The 12,351-nt window shown below is 34.4% G+C and overlaps 1 long non-coding RNA gene across 1 annotated transcript; it reads right to left on the bottom strand.

Annotated features, from left to right (window-relative positions):
• Nucleotides 1-11,894: 11,894 nt before the first annotated feature.
• LOC115227210 lies at nt 11,895-12,136 on the bottom strand. Its single transcript, XR_003883086.1, has 2 exons — nt 12,073-12,136; nt 11,895-12,003 (listed from the first exon to the last, which is right to left on the bottom strand). It is a non-coding gene; the product is annotated as an uncharacterized LOC115227210 (long non-coding RNA).
• Nucleotides 12,137-12,351: the final 215 nt, after the last annotated feature.

The raw sequence follows: 12,351 nt of genomic DNA, 5'->3' as shown, positions 1-12,351 counted from the left end.
ATTTACCACTGGCAATAATCTCGGGCCTTAGAATTCCGCACCCACAAATCTCAATTTGGTCTCCAGAATCAATTTCTAATGACAGCTCCCATGAAGGGTGAGTGAAGGGAAAAAAGTCCTCTTTCCAGTGGCATTTGGTCTCTGAATTTTGATAATAAACAAACTTTTTCCAAAAATGTCCAAAACTAACTTTTCGATTGTATTTTTTAAATCATTTTCGAGATTTTTTGGCGTATTACTTAAATGAACACATTCAAATTGATGAAAGACTGGAAAATGAGTTGAATCGACAGAATCTTTTCTATAAACATCACCAAAGATGATAAAGTTGTCGAGGCCCGATTGAATAAGTTGATAATCATGTGCGGATGTGTGAGTCCTTAGGAGAAAGTCTGAATTAATGTAATATGTATCGGCAGGACTTCTGGAGGGGTGATCATGAGAGATAAGCAGTCGGTCAAAATTGTCGACAGGAGTGACCACACAATTAATATTGTCAAACACAGTAAATATGGGATTGCCATTAAATTTGTAATTTAAATTGAAATGAGATGTAATTCGGTCTTTTATAAGACTGTGAGGATGATAAGGTTTTGTCAATAATTTTTCTCCATTGACCAAACGAATTACTTTTTCGGTTAAATTTGTCCATTTATCCCGAGGATAGTCCTTTCCATTAATTCGGGTGGAACATTGTTTAATATTCGATACACGTAATATGCGTGTAAAACTCAACATTCAAAATTAATTATTAATAAACAATATCGTTAATAATAAACAAAAAACGAAATAATTATTATCTAAGTGGAAGTTAAATCTCATGAAAATTTAAAGCAAGTTGAAGTAGAAAAATTCCACATGTACGATTCACTTTCTGAAGAACTGCTACCGAACTAAAGAAGGTTTTTTTAATTTAAGTCCTTCTGCTACAGCTTGATTCTATTCCAATATGAGACAATGATGCCCTCCAATGTTTTCATTATAGATGCATGCATGTGTTCTTTCAATTATGATTAGTGCTTTAAAACACTCCAAAAAGTTTGGAGTCACTAAAAAGTGCTAATTTAGTACAGCCAGTTTGATATCAAGCTGATATAAGGTCGTAGTTTTTAACTATTACCTGTTTGAAGCAAAAGTTATTCAAACAACAATAAATATGGGATTGTCTTATAGTGAAAGACAAATAAATTAGGCTTTTTAAGCTCTACTGTTATGTCCGTTTTTATACAAATGTCCATCCTGATTTCAACCTATTAAAGCGATCGATATATTTCTAATAATTTTTTAAACTACAACTATTTTATTTTTAGACTAATGTATGTAAAGCAGAAGAACTGATGGCAATCCAGTTTCCCCTCACTATTGCTTGGGACACGTTCTGGAGGAGCCATCTCGTCTCCAGAGGATTGTGTGTTCTCAGGGTCTTGAGACGTCCAATACACATGAGGAAGCGCAACGACTCCTTCCCAATCGATCCCAGGGTTTCGACAGCAACCGGCCGGAAAACGAAACGATCGGTGAGCCCATCATATTTCTTCTTCTTGATGTCCTCTGCTCTATCCGCAGCTGTGCCAGCATTGCAGGCACTTTCCAACATATTTGTCTTGGACAAGGAGTCGGAACATGTTGAATCCCATACGAGAGGCTTCCCTTCCAAAAACGGAAAGATAGTCATCCCGTCTGGGCGTTTTCCATCTCCTCGGTCCAATCCAGGTGGTTCCAGCACTGATGGGAATCCGATTGAATCGAGAGGTCTTCTTATAACGTCGTTGAGAGCTGAATGCCTCGGGAATCTACCAGCGCTTTTTCGACAGGAAAAAGGGTGAAGTCCAAATTGATCAATCGATGCACCACAGCGGCATTTGTGTGGTTCACAAACTTTGAGACCGATACGTAGACAGATACCGACTCGCAGTGTGTCAGAATCCAAGAGAGTCCCCAAGCTTCCGATCGGGAAGGCTTCCAACCATTCTCCACTCCCCGTGGACCTCCCGGCAAGCAAGCATGCTCTACGGTGTTGATTCGATGTCTTTAGAAGACTCTCGAACCGACCTTCACACACAATCTTGTCATAACTCTTCTGTGAGGAGAAGTCCGACGGCAGCTTCGATTCGTTTGCTCTCCAACTGTCAAAGTAGGCAGTCATCTTAGGTAATGAAGATTCGGGGAGGAGATGGAGAATCTTCTGAACCAGAGTTTGACTGCTGTACAGTGAAGACAGGAATGCGGGGCGGGACACATCGGTAGGATTTCGGATGCCAAGACCTCCAAAGGAGACAGGAAGGGAAGCTTGTTTAAAATATATCAAATAATGTAAGGCAATAAGCATTAATAAGAGAAAAAAACAAATGAAATTAATTACTAATTAAGGAATCAAAAAAGTTTTCAAAATGGTCTATAAGCTGGGTTCGAAAATTTCGCGTCTTGCATTGGGTCTTTTGGTCCCTTTGCTACTGAAGAAGGCGTCTGGACACCCGGATTTTGACGCATATAAGCATTTACAGGTGCCCCATAGTCTACAAAAATATCAATCCACAAATATACTTATAGGAGGACGTGAAACGGAAGTAGTAGGAAAAGATTCGTAGTTAACTCCAGATCGATTCAACAGTGGAAATTTACCATCCTTGTCCATATATGAACTGGGAATAGTGGGAACCGGAAGTGGCTCCTTTTGACTCTGAGAAGAGGTTGTGGGAGGAATGGAAGAATAGGACGAATTGGGCCCCCATGGATGATATCCTCCATCTCGTGGATAGGGATGAATTGGAGGATAATGACCAGCTGTTCTCGCAGGCTCAGACCACGGCCTGTTATAAGCAGGTGCTTGGTCATCCCAACGTTCACGATAATCTAAGCAATCACAAAAATGAAAAACGAGGATATTGTGGTTGATAGCCATATGGATCATAGTCCATATAGTAGTTGGGGGCTTGATGTGCCTGGGGTCCTCCATACGGCATATAACGTTGTCTGTTATCCCGGTAGTAGTCATCCCGTTCTCCGCGAGGATATTTCGCATAGCCACCTCTAAACTCCGCTAACCGTGGATCATAGCGTCCCCCATCGCCTAAATATAAAAATAAAACAATCTGACCATATCCCCGACCTCTATAACTATTTTGAGAACCTCCACCACGTCCATATGAAAACATATTCTGACTTCTTATCTTTTCATGAGCAAACTCCCTTTCTTGTCTGGAAAGTGCTTTCTTAGCCTCAAGTTTGTATCCTTTCACCACATGATTCTTCATTTCTAAAATAATTAATAAATATCAGCGTAGAAAGTGCTCCGAAGAGCCCTACTTAATAATATATACGTGCTGCTTTGTCGACACTATCGTAATCGAAAAACTTAACGAAGGCAAAGCCCCGCCTCTCGCCCGTATTGTTGTCTGTTATTATATCTAGACTTTCCATTTCTCCAAATGAGCAAAAATAGTCTTTAAGCATATCCTCAGTCAATTCTGGGTTCTTAACTCCACCAATGAATAATTTTTTAGTAGTGACATGTGAATCTGGCTTATCTGCGTCCTAAACTAAGCTAGACAGTTCAAATAGACTATCACAACATGTCTAACGAGAGACAACAAGACGTGAGTGTGGAAATATGTACGTACCTCACGAGGCATTGCTCTCTTGGTCTCCACTTCTTTTCCGTCAATTACATGAGGTCTGTTCCGTTGAACTTCGTCAACTGAACTTGAATGTTTGAAGGCTACAAATCCAAATCCACGAGTTCTAATAGTTGAATTACAATTCTAAACCTTCTTGAACGTGGATCTCTCATAACAACACAGTCTATTATTTCTCCATATTTTCCAAAATGGCTGCGGAGAATGTCTTCGTTGGTACGGAAATTTATTCCACCAATAAACACTTTTCGAAACTGTTCTGACTCCAAATTTTGCTTACATTATTTATATATTATATACTTTTTCAGGATTATTTTTATTTTCGTCATGTGCTTGGGTACGTAATGGTTCCACAGAATCAGACATTACAACAACTGTGCAATTATTTTATTTGGTAATTAATTATATTTAATATAATATATATATAAATTAAAATATTATAAAAAAATCAAAGCGATATACTATGAATTCATCATTAATAAAATATTAATTCATATAATATTTTTATATAAATTTTTTAGAGCGCAGGAAGCCGTCAATATGTACTTTTCCAGATCTTTTGTCCTGCTGAGATGATTTTTGACAAAATCAATTATATTGATTGAGTCTATATTTGAACTATTGTTGCCAATACGCTAAGATACTTTCGATTAAGAAATAAATTATCGTTAAATTAATCGAATTCCAATGACTAGTAAAACTAACAAATCAGTGAATTCAATATTAGAAAACTCTGATTTATTTTCTTCCCAATCTTGCACTCAATCCGATGCTCGGGAAAACAGAAGAATTTACTTGGAAACTCAGTTCAGTCGACTTCGAGAGTTGTTGCATGCATCTTTTGATGGAAAATCCTCAGCCAGCACATATGTAAATTTTTATGTCAAATATTAAAAGGAAAAAAAACTTGAGGCAAAAATTGAAGAACAAAATGATATTATCGAAAGCTTAAATTGTGAAAAAAATAACGAAATTCAAATTCTTGAAACATTTGTCGATACACTGACTAAAAAAAAATTTGACTTAGAGTGTAGACTTCAAAAAGTTATTTTATACAATAATTCGACAGAGCGAAGAAATTAGTTTAAAAATTCAGAAAGAAAAAGAAGAGAAAGAAAAAATCATCGAAAAACTTGAAAATAAACTCAAACAGAGTAATTTTTTCAAATAAAGTTCATTTTAGTGTTTCAAGATTTAGAAGTGAATCAAGAAAATTATAATATTTTATCTTCTTTTAACGAGAAACAGAATAAAGATTCCAACTATTCTGAAACTATGACTTCTATAAACATTCAAGAATGTGAAAAAACTATTCAAAGTTTCTTAATTAGTCAATTATCAATTTGTTTAGAAATTTCCCAACTTTCGGGATTTTCGACGGATTTAAAAAAATTAAAATCTGACCAATTAAAGCTAAAGGATTATTTCTCTGAGTTATGCCGATACATGAATATATATGTTACAAAAACAGTTTGATATGTCCAGATTTCATTTCTAGTATGAGAAATTAGGAAAAAATGAAGGTGAAAAATTTTCTGAGACTCTTGTTCGTTATAAATGCATTGAAAAGTTCAAGGAAAACGGTTTATTATATTTTTATCATAATTTTATTAGGAAATGTGCTTATCTGGTGCAGAGAATGTCCGTCAAAAAACCCCACAGTAATGAGTGTTAGTTATGGATCAAAAATGATCAATTTGACCATTAAAACCAACGAGAATAAAAAGCACAAATATTTTTGCGATCACTACATTGGACCAACATATACACAAATAGAAGTGACTGTTAAAAATCAACATTTTAGACTTTTGATGCCATTAAGCCCATGATGAAATTATGTTTGGATGGATATTCAACATGCATTATATCTTATGGTCAGAGCTCGTCAGGAAAAACTCATACAATTGAAGTTTTAAATTTTTTAAACAAACAATTAGGGAAATGATACAAACTTTGGTCTTATTCATCTGATGATGGATTACTTGCTTGATCTCAATAAAGTAGATTGCTACTTGACTGTCATCGAAGTTTATAATGATAAATTAAAGTATTTTGTGAATAGACTTTAAATAGTGATTTATTAAACACAAATAATAACTGTAAACCTAAAATTAATAAAAATGAATCTTGCATTTCAGATATGACGCGAAAACTGATTTCATCATTTGATGAAGCCAAACAAGTATATAATAATTGTTTTATTTATTAGTACATAAATATGGCTTCGGGGAGACGGACAACTCTGAGAACAACATATGCTTCATCACGATCACATTGCATATACGAAATTAGCTTACAAAATAACATGCAGAAATTTGGTTAAATTTAAAAAAATTATCTTTTTTAGGAAGTCTCTATTTGGTAGATTTAGCAAGTTCAGAACGCGTTGCTCGTACTAAAGCTGACGGGATTCATTTAAAAGAAGCTCAAATAATAAATAAATCGCTTACAAGTCTTCAAGAAGTTCTTTACGCACTAAAAAATAACTATACTTACTCCCTTCACAGAAATTCTAAATTAACTCAAAAACTGCATAGTATTTTGAGTATGTTAAAATGTTTGTGCATTTATAATAGGAGGAAGTCAGGTAATCCTACTGGCACATATAATTTCTGATGAACAAAACGTATTTGACTCCTTGGCCACACTCAATTTTTCTCACCGTGTGCGAAGTGAATCTAGCAAACAGCAAAATAATGCAAAAAATAATCCGAATACTGTAATATTGGAAAATCATGATATAAAATCTAATCTCCCGAGATATAAAATATCAGACCCAACGCTTATAAAAAGAAGCAGAATATCAACGGATTCTAATCTATCAGATAATTAATATCTTTCTAATAATATGATTTCTTTTGATTTGTTATTTCGACAATTTTTAAAATCCTATTAAACTCGACTCCTGAGTTTCTAAAACGTTACAAATTATAATTTTTTAGTTCAACTATAAGTTCAATATAAAACTTAAGATCATAAGCTACCAAAAAATTAGGCAATTGTGGTTTAGACCTGACCAATAACGGATTTAGTCATTTATTGGGTACATTGTTTGTATGATTCTGTTGTGTGAAAAATTTTGTTCTGAGTTCAAATTATCCTAATTTATCAATTAATATTAGTCACGGAGGTTCTATTTTAAAAATAAATCATTTTCTCTTTATTGATCACTTAAATCTTCTTGCAAAAAAAGAGAATGTTCACTATAATGACAGAAGATTTGGATTTGTTAAACTTTTCAGAAATAGAAAAACCCAAAAAATGTAGCAACAAACTTTTCTTTATTGAGAGAATTTTCTTGATTGGGTGGGTAACCAGCGACATATATTTTTGGTGGAAAACATGTAAAAATGAAGTAGTAAATAAAGAAGTATTAAAAATACTATGAGGAAATCATCCAACGAATCAAGAGACTATTAAAACAAGACTAAACACGGTGAAAAAGTAATCAATGATTATTCCCTATCACCATATGTCGGCCATGGGGACCTAAAACCAAATAGTTTTGAAGAAATAGACAGATTTATAAGAAAAACAGTTAATTGGCATAAAAGTGCTTCTCGGTTTTGTGAAGAAGATCTGGCTCGTAAAATCAAGGTCCTTAAAAACAAATATTAAACGCCCCAAGATGATTCAATATCGCCTGTACTATTCGTTGTCTATCTTGAAACGGCACTAAGAGATTTGAGAAAACTAATGAAGACAGAGTCTACTGAAGTGATATATGCCGACGATGTCAAGTTTTTGTTCATCTCCTACTGTACTGGAAAATAATTCTTCAAATGAACATGGAAAAAACTGAGTATGTAACAATCAAACGGAAGGCAAACAAAGACAAAATATGGCGAAACTCAAAAAAAGTTGGAATACTCATAGGAAATAGCGAAGACATTAAGAGGAGAAAAATGCTGTCGTCTGTTTCAGTTAACGATCTGCCAACAACATGGTTACGAAAGCGCAAGGTTCAAGTAGAACTACACCATTACTACCTTTCAAAAACTTTGTTAATGGTATGCTATGTTAATCAGAATTTTTTATTAATAGGTCAAATAGGTCAAATTAGCCTCAATAATTTCGTTTGAAAAATTTATTATCTATTATATTTCTAATTTCGAATAACTGCTTCTCCAACATATCATTCAACAGCAACAAATCATAAGATTTAATGAACTTTGTATATTTTACAGAATTACATGAATAACAAACTAATAGACACGGCTAACTATTTTTACGACTAAATTTATTGTATGAAGCAAAAACTAAATTAGCTATGTAAAATTTCTCTGTAAAGTAAAGTTTAAATCTGATAAGTGCTAGATTATAAATTTATGTGGGAGGTTACTAAAACTTTGTAGTATAATAGACTAATTTTTAAAAAATGCCAGTATGATCAATAAATTTGAAAATCGAAACAATTTAGATACCAACAATATTTATCTAACCACTGATTAAATTATAAACAAATCGAAACCAAAGCAATAAATGGAGTTAAAGAGAAGTGGATAATTAAAACAATCTGGGTTTTAGAATGTCTTTTATATCAACATTAGATGCTTTTGTGATCCGGGTGATTTAATTCGAAATCAAATAAATGATACATTGAGCAAAAGAAATTACTTTTACACAATTGTGATTTTTAATCAAATATAGTTTTAACAAAATGGTAATTTTCGAACAAATACAAATGTAAAGTGGATACCAACGACTATTTTACAAAACACGTCTAATTCTGGCGAGCTATATTAAACAAATAAAATGGTTGTGGTAATATCTCAAAAAAGAAGCTATCCATGTGAGTAAAACGAGGAACAGACGCTGAACAACCATAAATTTAAATTTAAAAAGTTGCATTTTTTACATTCCTTTTATTAAAACTTATCGTGAACAGAAAGACAACTTTGTTTTAATTATGACTATTCATTTCTTCTCATATTTCCAAAAACTAACTTTTTTATTACAGAATTGCTTTGCTTGTATTTCAGACATAGTGCAATTGAGATACGTCACCACCTTCACCGCAAGCAGCTGCGCCTTCTACACGCATTTCATTGGCCATCTAAAATCAATAATCAGACACTCTCAAATACTACAACGCTAAACCGCTATTTGCAAAAATTGTGGTAGGTCGCGGGAAACTATTCGAGCACATCTTAAGGCTGAGCCCTGCCACTTCCGCTATTCCTGTACTGACGAATATTTCATGTAGTATGGTGTAAATATCATGGAAAACTGAACTCTACCCTCACGGAAGTTTTGGAAAAGAATCTCAGCTTCGTTGGTAAAAAATTACAAAACGAAAACGACATGGACCTCCCTTGAGGAGGGTGGACTAGGATGGTTCAGAAGATTTGCTCGCTTGTTACATTTAGTTAGTTAATGCACGTTCGCGTTGCCAGTAAACAAAGTTTATGGTTCCGCTTGTGCCATGTTTTTAACTATTCTTGTTGTTAGTTCCTTCCATCCCTTCCTTCGTCTTGCCCTCTTTCTGATTTCGTCCAGATCGTTTGCATCCATCAATCGGCCTCCGATCATAGCATATTCCTTTGTGAGTATTCCCGGGAGACAGTCTCTTGGGCGTCCTCTATATTTAGAGTATTCAGTATAGTCGAAAAATTCTTCCATGACCATATTGCAAGGTGTTTCTTTTTTCATTCGCAAAATATGTCTAAACAAGCGCCAGCGGGTTTCAAGTACATTTAGACTTATAGGCCCACAGTTAGCTAAACAAATTTCGACTAAGATGCGTCTACGATTATATGATGCATTTGTCCGACCTGTCCTCATGTACAACGCAGGTACTTGGGGAACATCAAAGAAAAACATGGAGCAACTTGACTCTTTCCACAGGGGTCAACTGAGAAAACTCCTCGGCTATTCGTGGCCGAAGAAAATATCAAATGATAAATTATCAAATGAAAATTGTTACATTTGTGGGATTATAACTTTGATTATGTTCCTATGGACAGTGTTTTAATAATAATACAAAAAAATTTAGTATAAAGCATAAAGCCAGTGCAGTCATCACAGTTAAAACCTACCGAAATAGATACAAAAATAAAACGATTGTTTTACTTACCTCCTTTCTAGATATTGGAATTTATCTCAAAATCAGGTTGAAGGTAAGATTTTAGTAAACAAAAAATGGCCAAAATGGTAAAACACATCTTTCACGTTAAAAAAGGAAACATTGGGGACAAAATTTACAAATTATTTTAATCTTAGAAACGAATAAATCGGGCATATAACGAAAAATCAATTATTTGTGACCAATAATCACATGAGACACTTGTAATTGATTATGTCGCATATTGATACAAATTAAACAAGAAATCGAACAATTCTTAAAGCTAAGTGATGAAGCACAAAATTAAGTGATTAACCAATTAAAATCCTACAAATAAAAAAAGATTAAATCAAATTACTTAAGTAACTTGAAATGTTTTTGAGACTAAATATTAATGAAAACTAATTAAGCACACATGAATGGATCAGCTTTCGTCACACGTGTTGTCGCAGGCTCCTAAAAATATCCCAAATAATGACACCATTATTCTCCGAATGGACATCACTAGCGCCTAAAAATGACACAAAATAATCACCGTTTTTCTCTCCATTCCCATTAGACGTTCCATTGTCGGCAGTATTAATCATATCGCCATTGACCTACAATTAAAACAAACGAAACAACATTTCCTTGAAAGGATTGTGCACAAGGCAGACCAATACCATGACAATAGGCTGCAATGCAAACATCACAATGGTAGATCTGAGAAACAGTTGGGACACCAGCACATGTGTAAGGATCATAAGGAAACCACAAATCACCTCCATAAGGAGCACAACACAAATCTAAATCTTTATGCTTACACTTTACATGGGAAAGTAGAATAATCATATGCATTATAACCAGCAGGCGACGAATAAAAGAATGGCATAAAATTAGAATAAAGCATTGGATTTTCCACATAAGTATTCTGAGGAATTTGATTCCTCTGCTGTTCTCGCCTATCTTTCTTGGCTGGTCGAGCAAAAGACACATCGACGACGCATTTCCCAATCAGCTAGGAAACTAAAACACTCAGAATTACTTTTTTGTTTAAATGTGTCACCGCAGCCTCAGCGCTTTTACGTGTAGAATAGTGCACAAATAATGTTGCTTCTGTGTACCGGTGGAGGCGCACAATAGTCCCATAACGACCAAATATGGCCGAGTACTGAGAATCGCTCATATTTTTATCAATATTCCGCACATACAATGCCTTGAACTGTCAAATAACAAAAATATGAAAGAACAGCTTCATCATTAGCTTCTTGTGGAGAAATGTACCAATCAACGTTAACAGTCACGTCAAATGGTCGCACTCTGCCAGAAAATAACTTTCTTCTAGCAGACGAAGCATTCCGATGTACGTTGAACACAATAAGACATGAGGTAGGAGAAGTTACATCAATCTGTATAATTCCCTCTAAAAATCCCCCATTATTGACAGAAACCGAAATATTTATTGAATTCTTCAGTTAATTGCTCAACAGTCTTGTCTGGAACGAGATTAGTAACAGTCAATTTCAAATTAGGAATCGACGGATTAACTCTAATTTTCATTCCAGGCACCATTTCCAATCCATTATACTAAACCAATGCCAATAAACAATTTAACCATTTCCACAGCTTTATTAACCGCGTCATCCTCAATAAAGGTGACAAAACAGAATCCCTTATTCCTCCCAGTGGCAGGATCAACCATCATTCTGAGATCGAAAATTGTACCACATCTCTCCATCATTGGTATCAAGTCATCCTCACATACCGAATACGGAACAGACCCAATGTATATCTACACACAGTCCACTCCGTCTATCAACCTCATGTCCATCAGCCACAGGGGCCTTGTCAACATTTGGGGCGGGGCCATATTTTCTTTGCCCAGAAGTGCATTCATAGGGATAGCCAGTTCGATTTAATATTTCCTAAGTAATGCTAGAATGTCCAAATCAAACATTTATTCTGTCTTGGTTAGGTTTGTGGACTTCTTGATAGACACTGGGATAAGGCATTGACTTTCTTCGTGCTCGGACATAGCGAATACTGCCACAGAGATGAGCACTCTTGTTGGATATTTGTTCGAGGTTTGTTGTCTCGAAAAGGACGGAAATTTCGATTGCGTCTTGTATTGAGAGACTTTTGAGGGCATCAATGGCTCTGTCGTCGAAATCATCCTCTTTTAGTTTTCCTGAATTGGTTATATAAGCAAATTCGAGCCATTGTTGTAGAAATGTTGAAAAATCTGGGCAATTGATGAAGGGATTCCAAAACTTTCAAGAAAGCACTCTGAGGAAGCTGAAAATGTGTTTATAGGAGCTGAGCTAACTATAATTCATTATATATGTTTAATCTTAAGTAAAATTATTATTATTTAGCTATTTATATGTGCCAAACCTCCATTGTTATTGTGGGAATTTGAACCGTAGCTCACACCAGCAGACATAAACCTCGCGTGCTTATGCTATGATTTATTATATTTTATTAATAAAATAAGGTAATACGCTCTAAAATTAATAATTAAAAAAAAATAATTTAATAGAATAAAATCAGTTTAATTAAGAAGATTTATTTCATATATTTTTTTGTTTAAAAAATATTTTCTTCCTAAAAATCATGTTTTTTGGTCTAATTAATGAAATTTAATAGTTTTAACAGTAAATTACAAGTTTTTTT

This window comes from Octopus sinensis, unplaced genomic scaffold (assembly GCF_006345805.1).
Source record: "Octopus sinensis unplaced genomic scaffold, ASM634580v1 Contig02042, whole genome shotgun sequence".
NCBI lineage: Eukaryota > Metazoa > Mollusca > Cephalopoda > Octopoda > Octopodidae > Octopus > Octopus sinensis.
The sequence above is the reverse complement of the archived record's forward strand: the minus strand, read 5'-3'. Positions and strand labels throughout refer to the sequence as shown.